The sequence below is a fragment of the Rhinopithecus roxellana genome, chromosome 13 (assembly GCF_007565055.1).
Source record: "Rhinopithecus roxellana isolate Shanxi Qingling chromosome 13, ASM756505v1, whole genome shotgun sequence".
In the NCBI taxonomy this organism is placed as follows: domain Eukaryota; kingdom Metazoa; phylum Chordata; class Mammalia; order Primates; family Cercopithecidae; genus Rhinopithecus; species Rhinopithecus roxellana.
The window spans coordinates 28,774,928-28,789,557 of NC_044561.1; the positions used below are offsets into that span (position 1 = coordinate 28,774,928).

The 14,630-nt window shown below is 62.5% G+C and overlaps 1 protein-coding gene across 3 annotated transcripts in view; it reads right to left on the bottom strand.

Moving 5' to 3' along the window:
• Nucleotides 1-2,500: 2,500 nt before the first annotated feature.
• The window catches only part of LOC104675947 (translation initiation factor IF-2-like), a 68,052-nt gene continuing 55,922 nt past the window's right edge, over nt 2,501-14,630 (bottom strand). For 2 of the 3 annotated variants that reach the window (XR_004052699.1, XM_030915001.1), the window contains exons 4-6: nt 13,018-13,075; nt 6,914-7,000; nt 2,501-6,596 (exon numbers count right to left, since the gene is read on the bottom strand). The gene's annotated coding sequence lies outside the window, so the exon portion shown is untranslated. The remainder of the gene's footprint in view (nt 6,597-6,913; nt 7,001-13,017; nt 13,076-14,630) is intronic. The other variant, XM_030915002.1, reaches the window with a different exon arrangement.

Sequence of the window (14,630 nt, forward strand, 5' to 3'; positions counted from 1 at the left end):
CCGTGCAGACCTCTCCTCCTTGGGTAAGGCTGTGCTCTGGCAGTACTGCCTGAGCTGGGAGGGGTCCATGGCACGAGGCTCCTGCACAGCCCAGGAAGCTGGGGCCATCCTGAAGGTCCCTGGTCCCCGGCTCTTCTCTCTGGACTTTGTTCTCAAGGTGACTCATCCACATCCCTGGGCACTCTGATATGGTATCAGCTTAAATCCTCATGGGCGCCCTGGGAGGTAGAAGCTACGGTGACCCCACCATGAGATGGGAAACAGGCTTGGTGAGCAGAGTGACTGATCCAGGCCTGTCACCCCCAGAGCTTTCACAAGCTGCTGCCAACCATGTGATAAGTGGCTCCCTCCTCCCACGGCCCTCATCCTATATTTTGGGCGAGTTCTGGCAACCCCATCTCTAGGTACGGCCAGTCCTTTGGTCAGCTGGAGGGTAGAGAGGGACACGGGGTGAACTAGGCATCACCTCCTCCAGGAAGCCACCCCTGACTGCAGGGCTGGGTCCAGGGATCCTTAGGGTTCCCCAGCCCTTGGGCTGCTCCACTGTGATGCTGACCCCAACACGTGGCCACTGTGTGTCCCTGGCAGCTCCCCGACCAGGCCTTGAGCTCTGCAGGGCCAAACCCTGCTCCAACTACACAGTATGGGGGCCAGGAGGAGAGGCTACGTTCACAGTCCGCTCAGACACAGACAGGGGCTACGGTGGCCAGAAGTGGGTCTGAGCCGTGGACTGAGGGGTGGGGGAGCCGTGGTGAGCAGGAGAGAGTCCTGGTGGAGGTGAGCACAGGCATGAGGGAGGGGTGCTGGGAAGCAGCGCAGGTGAGGGTGTCGGCAGAGATCTGCTCCGGAGACAGAGGGGGCTGCCCTGACTCTGAGGCCTGGCAGTGGGAGTGGGGAGGTATGGAAATGGTGTTCACAGGACAGAAGTGACCAGACGTGGCTGCGGACTGATTATGGGGTGAAGAAGGGGAGCTGGACAGTGCCCATGTGTCACCCACTCTGGCCCCAGAGGATGATGGGAGAAGGGACCACGGGGCAGGTCACTCACTCTGGCCCCAGAGGATGATGGGAGAAGGGACCACGGGGCACGTCACTCACTCTGGCCCCAGAGGATGATGGGAGAAGGGACCATGGGGCACGTCACTCACTCTGGCCCCAGAGGATAATGGGAGAAGGGACCACGGGGCAGGTCACTCACTCTGGCCCCAGAGGATGATGGGAGAAGGGACCATGGGGCACGTCACTCACTCTGGCCCCAGAGGATGATGGGAGAAGGGACAACGGGGCAGGTCACTCACTCTGGCCCCAGAGGATAATGGGAGAAGGGACCACGGGGCAGGTCACTCACTCTGGCCCCAGAGGATGATGGGAGAAGGGACCACGGGGCAGGTCACTCACTCTGGCCCCAGAGGATGATGGGAGAAGGGACCACGGGGCAGGTCACTCACTCTGGCCCCAGAGGATGATGGGAGAAGGGACCACGGGGCAGGTCACTCACTCTGGCCCCAGAGGATGATGGGAGAAGGGACCACGGGGCAGGTCACTCGTCTCCAGCTGCAAACTCCTATGCTGTCAAGACCCAACTCAGATGGCCCCTGCTTTAGGAAGCCCTCCCTGCCCTTGGGCTCCTCCTCCACATTCCCTTTGCCCTTGGCCCACAGTGCAGCAGCAGCTCTGGGAGGGTACGCAGGCCTGGGCTCTGAGGTGCTTGCCATGAAGGACTGGCACAGATGGGTGTCAGGGTAGGGGGTGCTGGTCTGTCCAGACGTGGCCATGCAGGGCTGGGGTTGCCTGCAGAACCAAGGCAGGTCAGGAGGGCACAGGGGGGAATCTGGGCCAAGATCGTGGCCTGGGTCAACAGGAGGGGCGAGGATGGGCATTTGGGTGGGGGAGGTGTGGGCCCAGTTGTGTCAGCATCTCCCCTCCAGGGGCTCTCAGTGCTGGGCCAGGCATGGACAAGCCCACCCTGCATGACCAGGGTGGGACTGCTGGGACCAGCCTATGGCAGCTGCTGGCACGGGGGCATGCGGCCTTCCAGGAGAATGGGTGCACATTTGGGATGGCAGTCGGTCAGAGGAATTACGAGTGCCCTGGAAACTGTCCTGAGGGAGGACAGAAGGACAGGCATGTCCGGGCTTTGGTCAAGGCACTTAAGGCACTGAGGTGGCCTCGGGAGCCAAGCCTTGGCAGTGCTCTGAGCTGTGGACCTGGGGCCTCGGTGGCTGCCCTGTGGGGACCTCTCCACTGGGCTTGGGTCCTGGTGCTCAGCCTGCCTGGCTCAAAGGCAGCATGAGAGGGCAGAGAATGGGCTGGGCCTGGCATCCTGAGCCCAGGGTGCAGCATGGAGCCAGCTGAGGACTCTGGAGGCGCTGGGAGGCACGAGCAGACAAGCCTAATGACTTGGAACAGCTCATGGCCGGGGGCCTCCACGCTGTTCCGCAGCAGATGCACCCCAGAGCCCAGTCCCTGGGCTTCCAGAATGAAAGGGGCCAGTTCCAAGTTCACGGTCAGAACAGCTTTATTGACTCTAGGCCCCAGATGCCGGCCCATCTTCAGCTCAGGCCCCCATAGGTCACCGACGTCGGGGGCAGCCCTCCCGTAGGGTCGTGTCACTGGGCTCCTCAGGGAAGGCAGTAGGTTGTATAGTTATCTTCTGAGGGGCAACATCACTGCCCTGAAACCACACAACCTACTACCTCACCCCGCCAGGCCCGGCCTTGCACTGCGGGAGGGCCCGCCGCCCCCGCCCAACACCAGCCCCTGCCCAACACCAGCCCCTGCCCAGCGGTCCTCAGTCACCGGAGCAGGAGGGCTGGGCAGGCGCAGGGCAGGAGGGATGGGGAGATGGCACCCCAGGAAGGGGCAGCTGCTGCTGGCTGGTCTCGGGAAGCCCCGGCTCTCTGGGCCTCAGTTTCCCCAGGTACAGAGGAGCCACCGTCTGCCTTCAGGTTGTGTCCATGTGGGGCCCAATGTGTGCAGAGCTGTTCCTCTCACTTCCTGCTCGGGAAAGGTGCCTCGGCCTCCCTTCCTCCACAGGCAGAGGCCCTGCCACTGAGCTGGCCAGGCTGGGGCACATGCTGGGCACCTGGGGTGGTGGGCAAGGCCAACACTCACGGCCCTGTGACCTCCGAACGTCTCAGCTATCCCTGGCCCCGTGGTGCCTTCTGGTGCTCAGTGGAGGGTACGGCCCAGTCTCCTGCTCAGGGTCACCCATGAGCCTGTGTCTGATGGGGGTGGTGTTGGGAGACAGAAGTTGGACAAACAGCCGCATGGGTCGCCGCTCTCAGTGTGGCTGGGGCAGAGGGTGGGGTTGGCTCAGCTCTCCTGTGCCCTGGACGCTCTCCTTCCATCCGCATCTCCTTCTATCCTCATTTGCCTCCATTTTACAGAGGAGGAAACCGGCCCAGAGAGATCAGGGGCCTGTCCAAGGTCACACGGCAAGAGGAACCTAGGCCTGCCAACTTCTTAGTGTAGGGAGCCCCTGCCCCCGCCTGCTGCCAAGCTTGCCCCCAAACCTGCCCCCGCCCCTCCCAGCCAGGGTTCCAGATGCTCTGTCCACCGCAGATATTACAGCCACTTCAGGAAAGACAGTAGATTGTATAGTTATCCCATAGCAGGGCAGAGCCCCAAACTATACAACCTACTACCTCACCCCAAAGGGCAGTCGGTCTTGGTGCCGAGGGGACTCCATGGCTTCCAGAGGCACCTCCTGGAGCGGGGGAGGAAAGAGGGCTGAGGGGAACAGGGCTCGGGGTTTGGCAGGCCACAGGAACCAAGGGCACAGGGATTCTGGCGGGCAGGTGAGGTGGGGTGCAGGGGACTGGGACACCCAACCTTTGGGAGTGAGGACATCGTGGCCGGCACCAGCAGGGACAGGAGCCTGCAGGAAACCACCAACCAGAGAGGAACGAGAAAGAGAGAAGGAAGGAGGGAGGGAAAGCCCCAGTGGCATTTTGCGACGCTGTCACAGGCAGCCGGCCCCCTCTCATCTGGACAGGAGTGGCCATAATGTCCCCAAGGAACTCTGCACTGGAGACCCTAAGAGGAGGGCTGTCATCTGTCAAAGGCCAGCAAGCCACGGGCGTGAGAGTGCCCACCCTGCTTGGCCCTCCCTCCCCGCACAGGCCGCCAGAAGCAGCACCTGGGGCCCCCAGGCTGGCTGAGCAGCAGCCCCCGGGACGTGCTGTCTCCTCCCACTGGGCAGGCAGGCATCCCTCCCCAGGGGCTCCGGCTCTGGCCCTGCTGTGCAGGCTGCCCGGGGCTGACCATGCTGTAGGAGGTGGCGAGACATGGTTCTTTCCTTCCTTGAAGGAAGTGGCCTCTCAGGGAGAGCAGCTGGGGGGGAAGCATAGACCCTCGAGGCCACCCAGGGTCCAGTGCCTGTCCCTATGGGGGCTGGCACACTCACTGCCCTAGCTTGGGGCTCACAGGGCTGGGACAGAGTGTGGCATGAGGACGGCACTGAGGGGGGTTTCGGGGTTCCCCTAGCAGGGGAACGTGGCAAGAGATGGGCCTCCCTGAGCCCCGCCTATCCTGGGCCTGGCGCAGAGTCAGCCTCAACAATTGCTAACTGTGGCCACCACCTTCCTGGGGGAGCCTGGGGAAAAGCTGAGGAGGCAGGCACGACTGTCAACTCCTCTTACAGGTGAGGGGACTGAGGCCCAGAGAGGCAACGTGACCCAGATGTCACACAGCCAAGGGGGGCAGCAGAGTGAAGTCCAAATGTTCTGCTTCCTGCCAAGTTAAAAGGCACGCTAGCTCTCAGCTCCCCGTGCCCAACTGGACTTGGAAGGTCTACCCAAGCCCTCCTTCCACAGCTCATCCTCAGCAGGCCGCCTACTCCAGGCAGGCACCAGGCTGAGCTGGACCATTTAATCTTCACAGCCCTGGTGAGGCTGAGATCATGGATCCCACTTCGTAGTGGGGAAACTGAGGCTCAGGGGTGCTGAGTCTCTGGCTGGATCCCACTCCGTAGTGGGGAAACTGAGGCTCGGGGGTGCTGAGTCTCTGGCTGGATCCCACTCCGTAGTGGGGAAACTGAGGCTCGGGGGTGCTGAGTCTCTGGCTGGATCCCACTCCGTAGTGGGGAAACTGAGGCTCGGAGGTGCTGAGTCTCTGGCTGGATCCCACTCCGTAGTGGGGAAACTGAGGCTCGGGGGTGCTGAGTCTCTGGTTCTAGGTGTCTTTGCTCTCAGAAGTTGGTCGGGGAGGGGGTCTGCTTGCTCTCTGGGCACTGTGTCCTACTCCCTCCTGAGGGGCATCTGGAGCAAATCCCAGGTCCTTAGCCAGCAAGGAGACCACTGAGGCTCACACCTGGCGCCGCCCACCCAGAACTGGAGACTGAGATGCTGACTCACCCAGGCGTGGGGACCAGGAGGGCCCCAATGCAGCCTGACCCTCCTCTGTCCGGGCATCGTCTGGCCTGGGGTCTCGAAAACCCCATGTTCCCTCAAGGCCTCAGAACAAAAGCTGTATGAGAGGGTCTGCGGGTCCTGTTCCCCTGCCCCAATTCTGGATCCCCTGACTGGTGGGCAGGACCAAGATGTCCCTAAGGACTGTTCCGGCAGAGCCAGTCAGGGTGGGGCGGGGGCTGAAGGGACAGTGGCTGAGGGTCTCCTTGGACCCTCCTAGCTGTGGTGAGTGGCCAGAGTGGGAAGATCAATGCCATCCCAGTTCTGCTGAGCTCAGGCTGGCTCAGGCTGTCGCTCACCTCATCACCAGCTCCCAGTCAGGTGGTCCACCTTGAATGTCCCTGCATCTGCCCCCATCTGCACCCCTGGGAAATGCCTTGGGGAAGGCTGTGGGGTGGGTTGCACCCTAAGCATGCGCTCTGGGCTCCTGACTTAGTCTCTGGCTGGCTGGGTCCCCTCACATGTACTGGGTTCTGACCCATGGTCCCAGCAGGCTAAAAAAGGGGTGGGGCAGGATGGTCCAGCAGGTGAGCTGTGGCAATCCAGGCCAGCCTTTGGGCTATATTCTGGGCAGGTCTCATGCCCTCGTGGGCCATGGTCTCTCCACTGAGGCAAGGGGTCAGCTGCCAGGGCCCCCGCCACCAGCCATTGGAGCTGGAGTGCAGGTGGGGACCACCACACAGATTCCAATGGCCCCAGCCTGGCCCCCACAGGTCCCCCAAGCCAGGACTTCAGCCCCCCAGAGCCTGCAGTACCCACCATGGGGGGCCCCAGCCCACAGGTCTGGCTCTACAAGGTGTGGCAAACAGAGAAAAGGAGACAGGCCCCTAGTCCACCCTGGTCGTCACCACAAGTGCCCTCTCCCTGGGCCCCCCAGCCCTGCCTGGGAGAAGTAGATGTGACTCAGTTTCCCTTATTTGGCCTTTCTTGTTCTGAGTTACACTTACCCAGGTGGCATCTTGAGTCATCCTGGGCGACGGCAGGTAGCCTCTGGGCATTAGGGCTGCATTCCAGGATGACCGGTGGCTAGGTGACAGGAGGGGCTACCGCAAGGGCTTCTGTCCCCAGGGAGCACTCGAGGCAGGCTGGGCCCTGCAGATAGGCAGTGCGCGTAACAGAGCCCAGAGCCAGAGAGTCTTCAGGGTGTGGAAGTGAGGCTGAGGGCGCCTCTTCCACTCAGATGCCCTGCAACGAACCACAGCTCCTTCAGGCCCTGTCCAGCCTGAAGGGTACACCACCAGAGTCAAAGGTCACCATGCCCCAAGTGTACAGGGGTGGATGAGGTGGGCCAACCAGGGGAGCTTGCTGGAGGAGTGGCGGGAAGACAAGAAGAGACATGGCTTCGGGGGAGGCCACAGCCTGGGCAAAGGTTTGGCCATGAGAACATCAGGTCCCCATCTAAGGACCTCTGTGCCTGAGGGTGGGGCCTGGAGAGGACCGGGAGTGGCCTGGTTCAGACAATGGCCCTCCCTCCCTATCAGACCTCCCATGGCTCCTCCTACCTCCAGAGCCAGGATGGCAGGAGGCCCAGCTCACTGCGGGGACAGCCAGCCACAGGCAAGGGCTCCAGGTCAGCGCCCCTTCTTGACCTGTTTGGTTTTAAAAACAAAAGTGACAAGTGTCAGCTCTACAAGAGATGTGGCCTCGCCCAGCCATGAACCCCTTTGTGACCCTGGGCCTTGCCTAGACATCCCGCATCAAAACCAACACTCCAGCCTGACCTGTCTCTAGCTAGTGGCTCACCCACCCCTGCAAGGGCCTGAATGGAATGGTCTCCGTGGCCAGCCCTGTGTTGGACAATGCCAGATCCAGAGGCGACCAAGACCCAGAACTGTCCTTGAGTGGTCAGTGGTCATGCTCCCCTGCTGGGAAGCCTGTGCCCTGCCAGGCTGGTGCCTGGATGCTCTACGGCCCAGAGGAGGGCCGGAGGATGCACAGGGGGACAGCCTGGTGCCACTTTCCTGGGCACCTGGCCTGTCAGCAGGTGGCCGGACCCTGTAGGGAGGGATTAAACCCCCACTGCACCGAGGAGGATGCTGAGGGTCCACAGGGGCTGTGGCTTCCCCTGGGACCCAGGCCGAGGAAGGCTTGGCGTCCTCCCACGAGCGGAAAGCCCCCAGAGGGGCCCACAGGATCCAGTCTGGGCTGCAGGGCTTCGGCAACGGCTTGTCCAGTGAATCAAAACTTCACTTCACTCCAGCTCATTCTGACTGGAGTGCCCTTGCAGGACGGGCACGGCGTGCAAAGGCCAGAGAGGTGCATCCAGGCAGGAAGGGATGTGGGTCCCCAGGGCTGAGCTCAAGATGCTGGATGGGAGCAGACATACTCTGGTTCCCCACAGCCCTGTACCGTGTGACCTCGAGCAAGGGCAGCCCTGCTGGGGACCAGGAGAGTCACCCACCAGGCTATTGAGGGGCCTGTGGGGACACCGGTTGGGGGGTGCCCTTCCCTCCTCCTCCCTGAGCACCAGCCCTGCCCGCACTCCCAGCCAGCCAGGCCATCCACCACTGCTGACACCCTCTCTACTGTCTCTGCCCCTCCCCAGTGTGCCCGCAGCCCTGGCTCCCCCTCCAGCCTTCCAGGGCAGCGAGTGCCCCGAGCAGGCCTCTGCTCCCAGCATTGCCCTGGCCTGTCCCTCTGCCAGGCACGACCACCCTCCTTTTTCCCGCTCCTTTCCCCAGAGGGCCCTGTGTTCCCCGGTGAGTCCCGGCTCTGCCCCCAAGGCTCTAGGATTCACATCTGGACCACCCAGGCCTGTGGTGGTCAGGGAGCCTGAATGTGGTAGTGCCCGCTCTGGGGGACTCTGAGGAGGGTGTCTGGACACACTTCCTGCACACCCTACACTGCCGTGCTCTATAGGACCAGGAAACAGATGCTGTGACCTCAGTGGGCTCCACCCCTACCACAGGAGGATTTGCACAGGAGAACTCCAGCCGACAACCTGGACTTTCTTGGGTGCGGGGTGGGGAAAGACGGATGTTTCCGCGTCGTGACCCACTCATGGAGCCATTTCTAAGCTGGTGGGGAGAAGGCCCCAGTTGCATGCATTGTGGGGTGTGCGCGGGGGTGATCTCCAGGCCCACCTGCCCGGCAGCCCTGGGGGTGAGCATGGGGCTCAGGCCTGGGAAGACAGCAGGAATCTCCCCTTTCTCAGGAGGCTTCCTGAGACAGACCAGAGAGACCCTTCCCAGGCAGCCAGGATGAGGGCTGGGCGGACCACGCAGCATGAACGGCGCTCCCTGAGCAGAGCTGACGGGGAGTGAGCAGTCGGCAGGCGCTCTGCCATCTGCCAGCTGCCACCTCCCGGGCGCTGCCCTGGCCCCACGGTGCCTGCCCATGGGCAGGGTGCCCGGCAGGCCCAGGCGGGGGAGGGGCCAGGCCAGCCAGGACAGGTGTGCGGAGGCCTCAGTGGGCAGGTGGCCATTTCAGGGCTGGGCGGATGTCTGGAGCAAGTGAGGCAGACAGACGGTGTCACCCTGAAGTCACCTCGGGCTTGGCTCAGGGCCACTGGGAGCCGGACCCCCCCAAGGAGCACACCCCCGCCACCCTGATTGGGTTTCTCCCCATAAAGCAGCCAGTGTCTCTGCTCAGCAAGCCATGCCAACAATGGGGTCTGGGAAAAAGACGGGGAGGGGCGTCCGGGGGCTCGCACAGGAGGCGGGCCTCCTGCAAACGCGGCCCAGAAAGCTAACGAGACGCGCGCCTCCTGCAAACGCGGCCCAGAAAGCTAAAGAGACGCGCGCGGGGCAGCCTGCGGCTCTGGCTTGGCCGCGGCAGGGCGGGGACCAGGGCGAGGTGTGGGAGGCATGTTAGAAGGACCAAAACCCAGCCATCAGCAGAAATATCTTATTGTAAAATTTTAAAAAAATCAATGCAGAACGGTCCATGATCTAAAAATATCAACTTAAATCAAGATGGGACAGGTAAGGGTTATTAACCTCTCCTCTGGCCTCAGGCTGCAATACAACTAGGCCGCCCACAGTCTCATGGTCCCCAACAGCATGCCACGGGAAGGCCGTGGCAAAGCCACAACTGGAACTGCACCCCTCAGATCCAGGCTCCTCCCCTGGCCCTCCACACCTCACGCAGGTGGGAAAGGGGTGCCCCCAGGATGGAGCATGGCCCGGACCCCAGGCCTGCCTTCCTTCCAGGGCTGTCTGGGGTCCCAAGGTCCCCTCACTGGCCCTCCTGCTAGCACCCTCCCTGTCTGGCTTCCCCAAAACTGACACCCACATGCTCTGGGTCAGGCTCTCCACCGTCAGGGGTCTGTGCCCTGTCTAGCTTCCTGCTTTCCTGTTCTCTCACAGCCACTAAGTTCTCAGTGGGGGTGGGGGGCAGGCTCAGGGAATGTCCACTCCCTGGGGCAGGGGCCAGGCCTGCTGTGGCCACATGTCCTGCACCCAGAACAGGGTCAGAGGTCCAGCAGGCACCAGCGTTGTGGCCACAGGCATGAGCATGGAAGCCCGCAAGAGTAACGCAGCACCCGAGACACCTGAGGGCTGGCACTGGCAGGGGAGGACCGTGCTCTGCATCCATGGGGCACAGGCCTGGGGGCTGCCAGGCCTGGTTCTGACCTGCTGTCTCTCTCAGTGATGGGCCTGGGATGGGGCAGGTGAACCCCTCTGGGCCTCAGCTGCCTCCTCTGTAGGATGGGTCACGACACCAGCGCCCTGGGATGTGGGGAGGATCCGGGGGAGCTGCTCGTTAATGCTCCAGGGTTACACAAACAGGCTCACTTGGAGTCCAAAGGGGAAAAGCAGGAATGCGGAGCCCGCTCTTGTCCTGTGGGGACCTCTGTCTGGTGTTTAATCATTAGGCATACTTTTAACCTCAAAGGCGTGTACTTATCTGAAAACATTCTTAATTCAAGCCACAGTCTGGGTCACAAGGTGGGGAGAGTAGGAAAGAATCGGGGGTGGCGGGGGGCGGTGACCAGATGCAACCACATCATTGAAAATACCCCAGCCTGAACCCGCCCTGCAGTCACCCCACCCAGCAGCAACTCCCCACCAGGGACCAGCCCTTCTGCGGTGGTGGGGGCTTTTCCTGCCGGGAAGCCTGGGGCTCCCGTGTGCCCCAGGAAGCTGCAGGCCTGGCCTGGCATGTGGGGCAACTCTGGTTTGAGCGGGCAGGCGGGCAGAATTCTTCCTTCCCATGCCCGGCTGGGTTTCCCCAGGGCGAGGGCAGGGCCTGGGCAAATTTCACTTCGTGGTGACGGAATGTTCTGTTCAGGAACCACAGGGAGAGGAGTCTGGGCGGGGTGTAGGGTGGCGTCCAGAGACCTTCCCAGGCCTCAAGGGCTTGGCTGGGTGCCTGGCAGGTGTCTGGGGAAGGGTCTCCTCCAGCAAGGAACCGACCCACGGCCACGTGGAGAACACAGGCCACCGTGGGGTCCACCTGGCACCACCCCATGCCACCCATAGAACCTGCGTTGACCCCTAGAAAACGCACACACTTATCAAACACCATTCCCTGCTTCGCCTGGAGATTTCTCCCAACTTCTTCTAGGAGGCGCACTGCCCTCCAGGGAACCTTGTTGCAGGGATTGCAGGAACCCATGTGTGGTCAACCTCACAGGGCTCCCACAGGGCCTGCCTGCCCCCTCCCGGCCTGGCCAGGCCAGGGGCACAATTGTCCTCCACAGCCCACACCCAGCGTCTCCCTGATGCTGATCTGCAGCCCCCAGGCCCCCGGGTGTTTCCTGGAGACCGTCCCTTCGGGAATGTGCCACTTGGGATCCTCTGGGTGCTGGAAGGGCAGGTGCATGGATCTGTGATGGGGCAGGAAGCAAGCTCGGAGGCTCGGGAGAGGCCGAGGGGCTCCGGTGAGGAGGGAGATGCTGTCTGGAATGGCTGAGGTTGTGGGGATGGGGCCTGCAGGAGAGTGGGGGCTGTGCAGGTGCCCAGGAGAGAACAGGTCCTCCACTCCTGTGTGTTACAGACCTTGGCTAGCCCCACCACAGGGGAATCCTGGCCAGAGTGCGGTCCTGCCCTCTTCCTGAGGTTGGCGGTGCCCGTCTCTAAGTCAGAAGCTGGGCTGGCCACTGAGAGACCCACTTCCGGCCAGGCCAGGCCAGAAGCGCGATAGGTGAAGTGGTCAAGGCCTGAAGGTATAACCCTGAAGAGGTGTGGGGAGCCCATGGGGCCCCACAACTGCCTGCGCTGCCCTCGGCCCAGGGCTCCCCTGCCAGCGAGGCTGCACCGGCCCGGCTCTGGCTCAAGGCTTCTCTGTCTGCTCGGCAGGACCGCCTCAGGGTGGCGAGGGGCCGGCAGGGCTGGGTGAGGGGCCAGGACTCCCAGCCTGCCTTGCCAAGGGCTGGCTGATGCCAAGCCTGGGGCAGACACGGCCAAGGCCAGACTGGGCGGGGGCCGGTGCTGGGCTCTGTCCAGGCCGCCAAGGGCAGGCAGGCGGGCCATGGCCGCCCTCCCTCCCAGGCCTCTCCAAGGCCACGGCCACCTCAGCTACAAAATGGCGGCAGGCCGGGCGGCCATTTTGCAGAGCGCTTGGAAGACAAAGGCCGCCGCGGGCGGGAGCGGCTATGGGGCCAGGAGGAGGAGGAGCCACTGGAAAAGAAGCACAGTGCCCGCCCCGTGCGTGGGCCCAGAGATAGGCAGGTGGGCCTTTTCTGGAACCTTCTTCCGCCCAGGCTCCCAGGGGCTGGGGCTTCTAGAGACCTTGTCATCCCATCTAAGGGTCTTGCAGTGACCCCAGGGGACTGGGGCCTGCCTGGGGCACCGATGCCTTCCCATCTTGCAGCCCAGGTGGCCTAGCCTGAGGCACGACCTCTGGGGGAGGTGGCAAGGACCTACTGAGCCTGGGCTCCCGGATTCAAAACCTTCCTTTGCCCCCAGACCCAGGGAGGGCTGCTCCTCATTTGGCTGAGGTTGGAGTGGTCCCCAGACAGGCGGCTCGAGGGCCTGGCCTGAACTCCAGGGACCACTGTGCCATGAAGCAGCTGCCATGCGAATGCTAGGGAACCTGCTCCAGGGATGGGAGGCTGCTCCCCCCTCCACCTTCCACAGCACCCACCCCACAGCCTGGAACTTTTGGGGCCCAGCCGACAAGGGTCGGTGGTGGGGCCCACTCAGCCCCTCCTGGAGCCCTGCCCCAGCCAAGCTCAGCACCAGCCACTTCCCAAACAAGCTCCGAGCCCCGTCCTGCTCATCTGTCTGGTGACCGTCTGTCCACTCCCTTCTTGTGTCCCCTTCTCCGGCCTCCTCTGGACAAGAGGCACAGGCCCCACTGCCCCCAACAAACACTCGCTGGATGTAGAGTAGAGCCTGGCAGGCAGCACCCCCAGATCCGACAGACGGACGGCCCCAGGGTGCCACAGGGATGCCTTCCTGCCCCCGCCCAGCAGTGGTCTCCATGTCTCTTCACTAGGTCTTACTGAGAACCCAAAGCCAGAGGTCCAGCAGCAAGGCTGCTCCTGGGCTGGGGGTGCAGCCATGTGGCACTCCCTCCTGGCCTGTGCAGGGCAGAAGCCTGTGATCGCCACCAATCCCACTGCACAGACAGGGAGGCCAAGGCCCAGGGCAGCCGAGCTGTGGCCGGCAGCGGGGTGCTCACAGGGCCACCGGGTCAGGGGACAATGTTACTCACACACCTGAGGACTCAGCCCAGGCCTCTGACGGGGACCGCCGATCCAGAGCCACGGGCAGGGCCTGCATCAAAAAACAAGAATGAAATGAGGGAAGCCCGCATGGTGGTCACAGGGTGGGGTTGCCTGGGTGACACGGTGCAGCATCAAGGGCAGGTGCTACTGTCCCCATCACCGTGTCTCCAGTTGCCCTGATGACTCTCTGGGTGTGAACGGCACAGCCACCTCGCCTGTTCCCGGGGCCTCTCCCATGTGGCTGCTCCACGGTGGGGCTAGACCAGCTGCATACCGCAGGCTCCTGGGCACATGCTCCCAGCTGGGGACCTGGGCAATGTGAATGCTGTGTCACTGTGACACGCCAGGCACCCAATGAAGCCCCTCACACCTGGTGACTCACTCAGTCCACGTGATAACCTGATCAAATGCAGGAATGGAGTGGCTGTTCCTTCCCCCACAGCCACAGCCAGTGCAGGAGCAACTGTGCTCCCCATGTTTCAGGGATGAGGGAACAGGGACCCAAAGATGTTTACCTGCCTGCGCACAGGACTAGGTCCTTCTGTGTTGGGTGAGCCCAGGAAACCCCCATCAGGAGGCCCGTTTTCCTTTCTCAGGGACAGCCAGGGGCCTCTGGCTCCCCAGTTCTCGAGGCCAGCTTGGCTGGGTGGGCGAGGTGTCTTTGGAGAAGGGCACGTCGTACCTGGGACAGCTGGAGCAGCGACATGAAGCTGCGGGATGAACTGGGAGCCTGCTCCTCCCCAAAGCTGGACATGACAGTGCTTTCAGCTCGCTACTGTGTGGTGAACAAGGCCCCCAGCCTGGGCCATGCCTGAGGCCAGGTGCCCAACCAACCAGGCCAGGGAGGGAAGCTAGAGCTAAGAAGGCAGCAGCCTTGGGCACTGCCAGGAACACTGGGGCTGGGGTTTGGCCCACCCCGACGCCATCCTGGCAAGGGCCTGAGTGGCAGGGCCTGTCCCCACCACACAGCCAGACTTCGGAAGGCTCGGCCCAGACCCCAGACCTCAGCCCCTCCCTGCCCCTGAGGGATCTGGCGGCCCACGCCTTGGCGAGACTACGTTCATGGAACCCAGAGGTGCTTCTACTGCGGGGCAGCTTGGGGCCAGAGCCCTGCTCTGCTGTATGCCAGCCTGGTGGCCGGGGCAAGCCCCATAGGCTCTTGGAGCCTCAGGTGAGGGACACTCAGCAGGGACATCAGGAAGAGGGACGACTCCACGTGACTGGCTCAGGGCTTGGCCCACAGGAACTCCTAACAAATCTGAACCGAATCAAGGTGTTTCACCCAGACGCTGTTGCAGGTGGCTGTCCTTGCACCATGTCCCATCCCTCGCCACAGTGAGGGCTCAACCTCCTGCTCACCGAAGTTTCTCCCAGCCAGAAAGCACTGCTCAGAGCCAACAGGGAGGTGCCGAGTGACAAAATCACTCTGCATTTTGTCCATAAAGACAGCCCCGACTTACCAGGGTCCAACTTAGGATTTCTCAACCCGAAGGGATATGAATTCAGTAGAAACCAACCACACTTCAGTACAGTGTTAATAAATAACAAGAGATCTTCAACACTTTATCATCAATAGGCTTTGTGTTAGATGATTTTGCCCAACT